Source organism: Xiphophorus maculatus, chromosome 9 (assembly GCF_002775205.1).
Source record: "Xiphophorus maculatus strain JP 163 A chromosome 9, X_maculatus-5.0-male, whole genome shotgun sequence".
In the NCBI taxonomy this organism is placed as follows: Eukaryota; Metazoa; Chordata; class Actinopteri; order Cyprinodontiformes; family Poeciliidae; genus Xiphophorus; species Xiphophorus maculatus.
The window spans coordinates 26738429-26751846 of NC_036451.1; positions in this window are offsets into that span (position 1 = coordinate 26738429).

Consider the following 13418-nt stretch of genomic DNA (forward strand, 5'->3'; position numbering starts at 1 on the left):
TTCTGTTTTTACCATTATAGAGCTCTTGCATCATCAGAACTGTTTTCACAATAATCCAACGGGTTACAAATACCTCTGTTTTCCACTTCCACTACCTAAAACAAACAACAACTGCGCTCTTAAAGACACTAAACAGTTCGTACTTTGTGGAAAAACACAGAAGAACGTATGCCACTCCTAGCCACTTCTCATATATCAGAGGCAAATCGGGGCAATTAGGAGTGTAAAAGTTGCTGGAGTGGTAGAAGTGGCAGAACTTTGCGCTGGCAGTAATCTTGGCTTCACAGTGGGTCTTGGCCCCAGCTTCAACCTCTGTCTTTTATCTTCCCTTTGTTGCCGTGGCGGAGTTGAAAAAGAGATTCCACACTCCTCCTCCTCCTCCCTCTTGGAGTGTGACTCCGTGAAGACGATTGCCTTCAAGTAACAAGTCCTCCCTGCCCAGCATCACTGCTACCAACAAGCACCACACCTCGCCCCACCTCTTGCACTCCCCTTTTCTGCCCCCTTCTTCTTCTTCTCTTTCTCTGTTCTCCAGCTCTGTGCTTAGCTAACATCAAAGGGACCTATCATACCCCAATGGTTTAAATCTTTTAACAGGGAATAACAGCCGGAGTACATCCAGACCCCATCGCGTCCCACAGTCATGTCGCCATGTGTTCCCGCAATGATTGCCAGGGGAGAGGCTCTGGCCGCGTGGAGAGCTCTTCTGGTGGTGTGTGTTTTCTCCGCAGGACCACGAGGAGCCGGCCCCCCGAACCCATCCACCCCCACCCACCCCCACGGCCCCGCGCTGTGATCAGGGGCCAGCCCAAATTCTGTTTGAAATGTGAATGGGCTAATTTTCATCACCCTCCCTCACGCAAGGGGAAGGTCCCAGGTGTCACAGCATGCCAAGGGTCATCATTAGAGGGCGGCTTGCTCGCCTTCAAAAAACAAAAAAAACAAAACAAAAATATATATATATATATATATATAAAACACTCGGCGGCATCTTGTGGCAGTGTTTTCTCTTTCATTCTTTTATTACTTCTCTGTTAAATTCATAATCATTAATGAATAATAACAAAACTCACACAGCCCACATGCTCCTGGCTCCCCCCCAACTCATTTTCACTTGATTCTTTTCATTGCGCCCTCCTTCCCACCGCCCTCGCTGCTGAATAAACAAACAAAATAGTGACTGAAATGTGGAGACGACCTAGCTTGAGATATGGGGAGAGAGGGTGGTGTGTGGGCGCGTGCGTGTGTGTGTGTGTGTGTGTGTTGGGGGGGGATGCATTAGAAATTCAGACGGATTCCATGATCAAAGCGTGCTCAATATCTCTCAGCTGTTCAAAGGGACTTGTAGAAAACAAATGCGATGTGACCAAGTGAAGAGGAGCACTCATTAAGAGCTAAAGCATATAATGACAGGTAAGATGAGGAGACGGCGCCGCGCTCTAATTCTCTCCCCCCACTGAACAGGCATTTGTTTGCTTTCGCGTGTGTTCCTGTGTCTTCCTCGCGCCCGTGTTTTTTGTTGCGTTTGATATTGATTAGGGAGGGAATAGGAGAAGAGGTACGCTGGGGTTTGAGACGCCGCCATCGTGCTCCCTTCGCTTTTTTTCTTTTTTTTTTTTTTGCCAGAGACAGCCCTTAACTTGGAGCTGTTGTTCTGAGCCCAGGCGCCAAGCGCAGGGAGTTTGGGTTGCTTTGCACGCAAAGTCGCAAGGAGCTAAACGCCTCCCTTTTGGGTCTGCAGGGTATGAAAACCGCCCCATTGTTTTCTCTTTTGTGCTGTTAGGAGAAGAGAGCACATGTGAGTTTGGCACCTAGCTCGCCATAATAAGAGCTGCTCTGTGCATTTAGGTCTAAAAGACAAAATAATATTCTAATGAAGGTCCTTTTCTCCAGAGTGCATGTTAAATACTTCCTGATGGATGAATCCGAGCCGATAATCAGGGCAAAGAAGAAGTGCACCGAGGCCCTGGCGAACGGCGGTAGACGGTTGATGCGTCTTTCGCCTTTCCCTATCTGCTTTCAGGTCTTGACCTTCTGCAGGCACACACCTCCAAATGAGCTGGCTCAGTTTTGCAGTCTTTTTGTGCTTGGAGGAGCCATGAAATATTCAGGCTTAGTGCTTCCCTGAGACCAGGCTGGTGGCTGTGGCTTTGTTAGCACCCCAACCCCCCACCACCATCACCACCCATTACCTCCTAATGCCTGTCCGGAGTGACCACTCTCCACCTTGAACCACGCTTTGGAGAAGCTTGGATTCAGGAGCGCATCCCCTCCAAACATAATGTCCCGTCTTCATCGAAGGTTTCTCCCTAACCCACTCGACGGGAATTTGTTGTGCCGTCATGCATTTCCTCCTCCCCCCCCATCTTCGCTTGATTGTAGCACATCTGCTTGTATGGCTATTTCCAGCAGGTAAGGGTGCGGGATATAGCTCTGTGTGGACTTTGTCAATTCATGACCAATGGCGAGGTCCTGCATTATACACTAAGCTGAGCAGGAGAGCAGGCTTGTTTTATTCACAACCTCATGGATTCAAACAGATTGCTCAGACTGGGGAATTGAAGCAGATACTATCATACAGGTCCAAGACATGGAGAGAGAACAGGTAGGAATAAACTATGTATAAAAGCACTGGTAAGCTTTAGCCTCAGGCAAACCTACACGGGCTACAATGTTACCCTCCCTAAAGCCACAATCAATTCTTGGCTTCACCATATCCAAATGTTTATTTTTTGCTCTGCTGAAATATGACAACAAGTCGTTCTGAGATACAATTGTACCCTTGGCTCACGCTTGTATTACAGGCACCGTAGTTAGGTTTGCCGACCGTGACTTCAGAACTGATCGGATCTAAGCAATTTCTAAGTACCGACAGTTTCCGTCTCCACTGTTCATCACAGATTTGAGGAATGCGAGTGCTTCACGCCGTTCCCTTTTGTCTGCTACAGAACCGAGCGAGCGGGCGGAACTAGCAGGTATCGACCGGTCTTAACAATTCAAATCCCTCCGCACTCTAAACCCTGCATGTCAGAGCTAACAGCTGTAACATATTTCCACTCTATCCCCCCAACCCGCCCCTTTCACTTTCAGAAACATTATCATCTAATTCAAATTCATAACTCTGATGGCTTTCAAGCATCATCTATATAATCCTGGAATCATTTTTTTTTCTTCCAGCATGTCCGTCTATGTCTTGAGATGTAAATAACTATCCCGTGGTAAATTCCTGGGTAAAAGGGCAGGATGTAGATGACATTGTCCACGTGGCGCGTCCGTCCCGTGTGATACATAAAGCTGGCTATCCGCTCCATCAGGCCTGACATGCTCTTAATCCAGCCTGACGAAGGGATGTGCTCTGGTGGTTAGCGGGGGCTTCGCCGAGGCGACGAGTGCCAGCGCCGCCCCAAATCCCACCTCCACCACAATCTTTCTGTCAGCCTCAATCACGCTACATCTATAAGCATTCCATTAACCCAGGAGTGAAGAGCTAAATTGGTAAAAGTGTGTGGGTGTGTGTGTGTGTGTGTGTAGCTTTTCTTACCACCCTTTTAGAACCTGTCTTGGTAATAATCACTACCCTTGTTGAGAACGGCAGATCTTACGCCCTGTTCTGATGTGGTGGGGCACAGGTTTTAGGGTTAGAGGTTATGATAGGGTTAGGGCTATAAGTGTATTGATTGATGTTAGGGTTATTTAACACAAATACATCAAAAACAGCAGAATGTGCCAATAAGAATCAATGTCTGAGCCTTGCTTTTTTCATCATACGTGAGGAAACATGACTACCTCCCTGCGTACCCTATTGGCACTTGGTGCACACAAAGGGAAGATCTAATTATAGTGTGCTTAGGCCACGGCTGCAAGCTCTGTATAAGTGGCCTTCCACTGCAGTGCCCCTTTCAGGCAGCAGTCTCTTGGAAAGCAGCTCAGGGTCTCAGATTCAGGTTGGGGATGCTCACCCGTTTGGAAACGGCGCTACACCTGAGGGCTTGGACTATACAGGAACCGCAGAAATCAATGCTCATGCTGAAATCTCTGTGGCTGTGTAAATACTAGTAAACAGAACACTTGGCTTCTATTTATTTTGTGGCCCTACCCAGGTGAGTAATGAAGATATAGTGAATACAGTCAGTTTAGCAAGAATGAAAGCAGATGTAGCCTCTTTTTCTTTTGCATGACTCAGATAAACTAATTTAAGGAAGTTCTACTGTGGCTTTATCTGGTGTCACGCAATAAATTGTGGACATTTCAATTTCTTCTCTGATTTATTACCACACTGTACCTCTAAAGACCAACAGACTCTCCCTGAAGATTGTCGACTGTTGTGCGGTAATACTACACAACCCCACCAGGGGGCAGTATGTGACTTAAAAAGATGCTCTGATGGAGCCCCATGCTCCGACTGGGGCCTGTGGTCCAAAAAAAAAAGAGAAAAGAAATACAAATCCTAATCAAAACAGTGTTCTTTTCCACAAAAAGCAGCCCTTACGGCAAACATTAGCAAGTCTCCAATGAGCTGTGGATGCAGCTTGGAAATTGAACGACTTCTAAACAATCAAGCCTTCCTGTTTTCAAACTGCGTGTGTCGTTTCTAAGAGACGGCTGGACCCTCCTTACTGTTAATTGTTTTCTTGGGATGTCCAATTTAATGCAGCTAAGTTGTGATGATGGACACAATAATAGAAAGTATTATTTTTGTGTTAGGTACATATCTGTTCATATATTTCTATGCCTCTGAGTTTGATTCTGATGTCAAATATTCTACATATGCGCCCTAAACAGCCAATCCAGTAACTGCCTTGTCTTTTTGCTACAATGCCAAAAAAAAGGTGAATAGATACTTGTCCGATGCGCTTGAAGAACCAAATAATGAATGTCACAAGACATCGGTTCTCATCAAAAATGCAGGTGAGCGTGACCACGGCCCTGACACGTGCAGCGGTCTATAAACAGAGTCAATTAGGAGCGGCTGTGGATTATTTGTTAATTAAATAGGGGGCTACCTTAACCACAGAGGTACAGCCACTCACACCTCGCAGTGCAACACTAACAGCTGCCAGGCCTTGTTCTGAGAGAGAGGGAGCGGGTGAGGGGGGGGTCGTTCATTAAGCAGCACCGTCTCTCCTGGGCTTGTCCACCTGCCTTGATCACATTTGCATTAATAATGCATCGCAGAGTGCAGTAATACAACCATTACGTCCGCCGCGCCTCTCAGCCTCAATCGCTGGCAGTTCCGCCGCCAACACTGGCTGGGAGGGATTGTAATCTTTTTCTCCTTTATCCGAGGCCTCCTCTTCTATTGCCACCCCCAAAAGAACACGTTTCTGCCGTGCGCACACACCAAAATGGCTTTACCCTTTCTCTTTTGGGTTCACTAGACTTTGAAAACAATCCGCAGCCTACGCCAGATGAAAGCTGACCATTTGGAGGAAGGCCGGGCTGCAGCAACGTCCATTCCTTCACAGGTGCCCATCTGGTGAGGCATCCGCTGCGGCGACGGGAAACAAAAGACGGGATCACGTGCCTTTCAGACCGTTCATGAATCTCCAACCAGAGATTTTCCCGCCAGTTGTTGGACTCCGATCGGGAAGCGCTGCTAAAGAGTCAAACACCTGCGATCATATCTGCGGGCCTCGCACGAAAACGACGCAAACCAGGATGAAAAGGCGACGCTTGGACGGATCACTGTCCGTAGCCGTCTTTGTGAAAGGAGAACACGGTATCCAAACGGTCAATAGGAGGAATTGAGGCGGTTGTGGAGCAGGCCCGGCTGCTTGCCGCTTGGGTAAACATTACTTATTATTTTCTAATGTAGCACTCCTAAGCCCGAGCTCAGATTTCCATTTGGTGGCAAACATTAAGGAGATCCAGGAGCCATCCAAATGGCCAAGTAATTAATGTTACCACGCACGCCCAAGATATTAGAATGTTAACAGTGTTGGAGCCATGTGATTCCGAATACAGAGTGAGGGCTTTATTACGGCGGCCCAGACAGGGGGTGACATCCCTCCTAATTGGGGACATCAGAGTTCCTGCTGCTGCGTCTTATCCTCAGTTCAGATCACTCCTCTCTCTCTCTTTTTTTTAATTTATTCACTTTTCCCTCTCCCCCCTCTTTCTTTCTCTTTCTCTCTCCCGCTCCTTATCACTGGGATCTGCTCTCATTAGCAGGCGGCAGCGGCCCCCCTCCTTTGCATTTCAAGTGCGGGCGTTGCGCAGGAGCAGCCCCGCGTTACTGTCAGGAAGGGAGACAGAGAGAGGAGGAGGATGGAGGTGTGTGTGTGGGCGTGTGCATGTGTGTGTGCAGGAGGATGGGGGGGAGGTGGTGAGCCAGGCGAGAGTAGGAACCATCGCACACAGTTGATGCTTCATCACGCCGCCGCATCCCGACATCTGGGGCCGTCTTTTTTTCCCATGAGCACCAGTGTGTCATTAACGGGATTAATCTGGGCCCTAATTTCCTAATGATCGCTGTTTTAATGTACGTGAACGAGCCCAGTCTCTTGACTCATTACCGCCAATTTGCCTGAGACACACATAATCAGACTCCCTAACAACCCACCAACATTTATTTTTGCTAATGTGATTTTTTTTCCCCTCTCTCTTTCTCTCTTTGCGGTTCCCTCTGTGGATAAAGCAAACATGGGTTTACTTCTGGCTGAGTGGATTCCCAATCAGAGCTCACTGTACGCTTAACCAACACCAAATAACATGCAAATGAGCAAAACCCAAACTATGACTACGATACAAGCTGCAAGGCTCCAAACACAGACTGCCTGGTGCGTCTATCCATTAATCTTGACAAAACTCCACAATATGGCACAGTGATTGGAAAGGGAAGGCCATTGATCGTTACCAACAAGTGTAGCCCTGACTGGGGAAGCGGTCCTGGTCCTTGTGGTCTGTGGTGTGACGCCAACCTGCAAACACTGAGATGTATTCAAGCCCCGGGGCAGCTGGGGGGCAGACCTGTGAGACCTGGCCACACCGTCCTGGTTTAAGGGAAACGTCTCGAGGATTCGCACCCAAGAGGGATCCTGTACGGCTTCTGTGACAGTTGACCTTTAACCCCCCCTTCTCCCACAGTCATTCGCCGTGGGGGGCACTGGGGCAGCAACAAAAACTAGAAAAAAAAAAGAAAGAAAGAAAGAAAATTAATTCAATTAGTTGCGTCTTTGCAGGTCAGTAGCCCCCTGTGTGATTCCCAGAAGCCGAACATGGGCAGAGAGTAACAATGAGATGTTGGTGAAAAATCCCCGGAATCACTTTATTCCCAAAAATATGGATAATCAAGGAACAAAATTGCATATTATCAACAGAAAAACAAAAAAGTGACCATTCTAAAATCATACTGCTGCTAAAATCCATATTGTTTAATGTGGTAACAATAATGTTGTCCGTTGCTCTTTAGATTTTGATAGGACTTCATTAAGCAAAAGTATAAAATAAACGGCTGCAGTGATGGTGTAGGGGTAAAGCGAAGGTTTCAGTCCTCGACGCTTTGACTCTCGACCTTTGCCCCCTCTCTCACAATGCACTTTCCTGTCAATTAAAGGCCACTAGAACCAAAAAGAAACTTTTAAAGAAATTTACATGAACTGAAATAAACACCAACTAAACTTACTAGTAAATTTCCAGAGCTTATCAAGCATAATATTATGCCTTTAGTGGTTTTAAAAGCAGAACTTCTTAATCCCTTGGTACGCCCTGATGCAGCTAACCGTCACCCAGTTCTATCAGTTGTTTTTTGCTGAACTGCTGACTGAGTTGGCGATCTCATTTAAAGTTATTTATCACCTAAAAAACAAACCACTGCCTCGTGCTGTTGAAGGTTGTTATGTATCATTAGGATACAATAAAAAAATGCCCTGAACTTTAACAACTTTACTTGTAATATTCAAATCGGATCCTGGAAAAAAAACAAGAAAAAAAAAACACACACACACACCGCCAACTTCAGTCTTTATTTATATAATATAAGTAAGGCCAACGTGGAAACGTGCAAAAAAAAAAAAAAAAACTGAGCAAGGCAAGTTTATTTGTAACACACCACACAATCCAGGTAATGCAGAAACAAAGGGAAACTTTCTCAAAAACTGAGAACAACTTGGATTTAAAAGGGGAAAATAGCAGGCAATCTTGAAATAACAAGAGCTTTGTTATTTCAAAGCTCTTGAGGGTGGATCATTAACAAGTCCGAACACCTCTGTCAAAGCTTAATACCAACAGTCAAGTACAGTGGTGGAGCGTTGATGATCTGGGTGCAAAAGAAGCACACGACCTTTGCACCTGGTAGTTATTCAGCTGCCTGTGAACTCCTCGGTTCTGTACATCGACGTGTTCTGGAGACAAACATGAGGCCATCTTTCATCCAGATTGTGTCATTAAAAATGTAATAATTCAGAATAAAGCAGCAGAGCTACTGTGAAACACCTTGAAAGAATCAAGGTGTTCGAATGGCACAGTCAACGTCCAGAGCTCAACCTGACTGAAAAGCTGTAGCTGCATTTCTAAGCAAGACGGTTTTTAGCCTTGATGTAGAGGGACTCTGCGTTTCGGTTGTTCTGCAGTTTTCTGGAAGTCTCTTTCAGATTTGTGATGCCTAAAATCAGGAAGCTAAGAAGCAGATTAGTTGCATGTTTTACTTGAAAGAGAGCACAGATTCATTTTACTTTCACCAGACATAAATCTGACTTATGTTCAGAGAGAGGGGTTGACTGGAAGGAAACCGGCTACCAGTCTTGTGTCGATAGAGTAAAACTGAAGACTGTTTGTTGACTAAAGAGTTACATTTAATCCATAATTGTCCTTAATTTTCTATGTCTGAATGATGACAAAATCCATTCAACTATTTGAGTTACCTTTGAGACTACCTCACTTTGTACTGTGTTTTGTTCACAAGATGGAAATATATCTTGGTGGACAAAACATAGCTGTAATATAGCTTTACTTGGAGAATTTTAGAACTCATGTTGGTTTAGGTCTTGTTATTAGAATGCATGTCTTTCACGCCTTTTTTTTTTTACACATTTCTTGGTTATTTATACATAAACCATTTCAAATCATGAGATCACTTACTTAAAATTCATTTTCTAAGCAGCAGAGCTGCTAAAGACGTAAACGACCTTGCTCTCCGACTGTTGCTGCTGGTTACATAATGAAGTCATCTCTGGTTTTACATTCGGTGAAATATTACAGGATTTAACATAAAAAGAAATCCTTACTTTTTATGTTGAGACTAAAATTGTGGAAATCAATAAGTGACACTGATCAAACGAACTTCTGGATTCTGTAACTGCATGATGACGACAGACAGAACACAAAACCTACCAAACTCTGTCCTACATCATCAGGTAATCACTGTCATACTGATGAGTAAAATGAGCCATCAATAGTCATTAGGGTCATTCGATGTGGATTGTGACGAATGTGGGTGAAATGACAGACAGGTGCTCTTTCATGTCACACTCTTAAAGTGACAGAGCTCACTTTGAATGCCTTTTACAACTTAAAATGGGTTTTCCCACTGATGTGTACGAAGGTGTCAATACTGGCGTTTATGTTGATGAAAAAAAAAAAAGTGTTCGAACCTTAACCATCAAAACTGAAAGCCAACACAAGAACACACCAGAGTTCAAATCTCAGCCTGAAGGAGCAGAAAACGGCAGAGGAAAGTTGCGCAAAAATATTCAAGCTTTAGATTTTTAACCGTTGTAAAAGTTAATACAGATAAATTAGCAGAGCAGACGTCCTTAAAGTAGTTAAGTTATAAATAGCAATCTAGAACCATGTGACATGCATTTCTTCTCACCCTTTTTCCTCTGATACCTCTAAATACAATCTAGTGCAACCAGTTGCCTTCAGTAGTTGCCTAATTTGCAAACCGTGCATCCAGAGGCAATATGATTAACATGAGGTTTGTTAGAGGCCACTATTGAACAGACACCAAGGAACACAGCAGACAGGTCACACAGAAAGTTGTAAAGACTCAGAGCAGCAGGATTGGACTATAAAAAATTATATCCAGGACGTTGAACATGTCACAGATCTGGGTCCAATCCACTGTCTGTGATGGAAAGAGCCTGGCACAACTCCAAACCTACTAAAGCCTGCTCCTCTACCCAGAACCCTGAACACACCAAACATGGCAACTTTAAAAAAAAAAAAAAATTACTATTATCAAAAATTAAAGAAAAACTCTCCTTTTTCACAACTAGGCACTACTTTGTGTTGGTCAGTTCAAAGAATCTTGACTACCTCTTCGTTACGTAGCGTATTTATTTAGCTAAGCCATGTTCCATTCTGGATTCAAGCACAGTTTGTGGAGGAGTGTGAGGCCTTGGAGCTAAATGGGTCCACCAACAGCTGCCCATAATGCAACACTAAGAATGAGTATATATATATATATATATATATATATATATATATATATATATATATATATATATATATATATATATATATATATATATATAAACTTGTTCAAAAGACATTTCAACACAGCGGATATTTGATTTCGCCCGTGACAAAGTATTAATTAAAGTCCTTTAAATGCCAGTCAGCTAATTGGTTTGCACCTGCAGACGGAGAGCAGGTTTCGTGATTAACGTCTCCCCCCCGCTCACCTCTCTATCCCCGGTAAAAACTCCCCGGTACACGGAGAAGAGTGCAGAGCAAATATTGAATGTGGGACTAAAGTCGGCAGAAGCAGGGGAAGGAAGATGTGTGAGAGTTGAGAAGCCGTCCTAATTAAGAAGCTGTAATCAGGCTCGGAGCTGGAGGGTAACTCCCCGGGTGTCGTTTGTGATATTAAAGCAAGCCGTCCTCCTCCTCCTGCTTGTTGTGCTTCCACTGGATGGAGCTAATCCCTTTTAATATAGCCGCAAATATGCAAATGGCTGTTTTAATATACCCAGCCTTCCACGGCGATCCACTTTTAATACAACAAAAGTCAAGAGCAGGACCTTGTCAGTCAAAACTCGGGTTCCTCTCATAACAACACTAATGTTCTCCCATTACGCGCAGTCCAACTAATTAAGGCGGAGTTTATGTGGGGAAGGGATTTGCGGCTCTACGGGAGGAGGCAGGAAGTGGCTTTTACCACTTCTTACGGCTGGCCTGAGGCCGATCTGAAAGTTGTTTGCTCACACTCCTCCAGGCTTCGTATAATAACACGAAAATGGAAATGCACATGACAAACGGCTCCGGTCCGGTCGGCTCGGCCTCCCCTGGCAGGCGCAATGCGTTCCGCGCGAGCGGGGCCGGAAAAGAAAAGCTCAGCAGAACTGTCTGTGGATGGATGACGCAGTTTGCGAGCGGCAGGTTCAAAAGGCCAAGTGCCCCACAATGAGATGGCTGCATTTAATGTCCTTGCAACACGTTTCATAAATAATGGATGAACGTGAACATCTCCGGCAGCCTGCGCATCTACATGTCACAAGTGACTCGATGATGATGCCATAAAGCAGAGCTAAAGTGGTTTAAGGTCTGTTCTGTGGAAGTCTCAGGATAAAGAGGGCTAAGAGAATCAAGGGACACACTTCCTCTAGTTTTCCTCCAGACTGCCTGTGGGGAATAATGCGGGGAGAAAAACTCGGCTCTCGGCTGCTTAACCTTCAGACTATAAGGAACCCAGGAACATTGTTACTGCTTACTCATGGAGTTCGTCTCACTGGGTCCTCTGACGAGTTCTTGCCTCGGCTTAACGACACAGTGACGATAATTAGGAGACTGAAACTCCGGCTGACTTCCGGGAGGCTTCAGGACTGATCAGTGAGAGGCTCAACCTGCATTTACACTGGAAGTCAGTATGGAGAGACTGGAGGATTTGGAAAAATACACCGATGCGACTGCACAATGTATGAAAACTGTATATATTTTTTAAAATCAAAATATCATTATCACACAATAATGATGTATCGGAAACTGCTTGAACAGGAAGCTGTGTAAATGCCATGCATTCAAGTGTCCTACACATGTTTGGAGAGACTAGTTGTTAAAACTGCAGTATGTAACTTTAAAAAATTTTTTTTTACATGTTTGTTAAAACTGTCACTATGTTGTGACAGTTAGGTATGAGACACAGAACCTGTGAAAAACCCCAAACTCCTCTGCCTTCTTCCAGTGCTAACTAGAAACAACCAATCACAGCCAGGAGGCGGGTCTTAGCGCTGCCAGTCATGTTTGTATGCTCGCTGCTTGTAACCCTCCTTCTACAGCTTCTTCCGATAGCAGAGCCTGTCATGAATGCTAAGGCTAGTTAGCATGATGGAGGATGAACAGTTTTCCTGGAAAGCTAAGTCGTTTCTCCACCACTACTACATTAAACAGTGTGTAAAAGAAGTTGACTGACAGCGCTAAGCCCCTCCTCCTGGCTCTGATTGGTTGTTTTTGGTCAGGAATGGAGCATTTCTTCAGACAGCAGTAGTAGCTCAGGGAGGAGGTGGAGGTCAAGCTTTTCACAGATTACCTGTCTCATATTATGATGTCACAATATGGTGATACTTTCAACAAACATATATATCAATAAAATATATATATATATATATATATGAAAGTAACATACTCCAACTTTAAATGCAGCATGAGAAATATTGAAAGAGGTGGTAAGTTGGTAAAGTCATTATTAAACTACAACCAAGCCAGTCTTACTTTGGTTTAAGTTTGATTTGCTAGAGATGTTTGTATATTTATGGTGGAATCCAAGAAGAGCAGGATCCACCTTGGGTGAAATTTATTTCACTTTTAAATTTGATAAGGTCAAACACTCATTGAAGAGTCTAACACTAAATGAAACAAGAGGAAAACTTGCTACGTCCTTTGAAAAGTTAACAGATACTGTTAGTTCTCATGTCTTTTGTTGCTCGCCCTCAGCAGTCAGAGTATTTTTTATTTCTTAGAGAAACGAGTGAGCTAGGCTATCAAGACCAGTTATCAGTTACATTTAAGTGCCAAATCTTATATCCATTAGGAGAAGAACTAATGATACTAATAGCAGTATCATATGTTCATTACTTCTCAACTGGACTACTGCAATAGTAACACATTTATGGCTTTGGAGAGTCGTCATTTTATTGATGGTTGTCCAAAATCTTGATGCTTCGCAAGCATTGGAGGACAATCACACCTTCCAGATTTAGCTTATTTGCTATAGTCTACTTTATGTTTTCACATATCTTTTTAACTAATTTTCCTTCTTTTAAAAGTTTGGCACCAGTTTTTTTTGCTTTTTTTAAACTGCTCGACCTGTACAAATCCAGAAGAACCCAACATAGCCGTCTTTTGATATTTAACCCACTCAGTAAAATCTGTTAAAGTCCCCCTTATAAAACACAACCTTTTGTCACATTGGTTTTTAATTTGAGTTAATTCTCTTGTTATACTTTCTGTTATTGTGTTGAAAAGCAGGCATCAGCTTC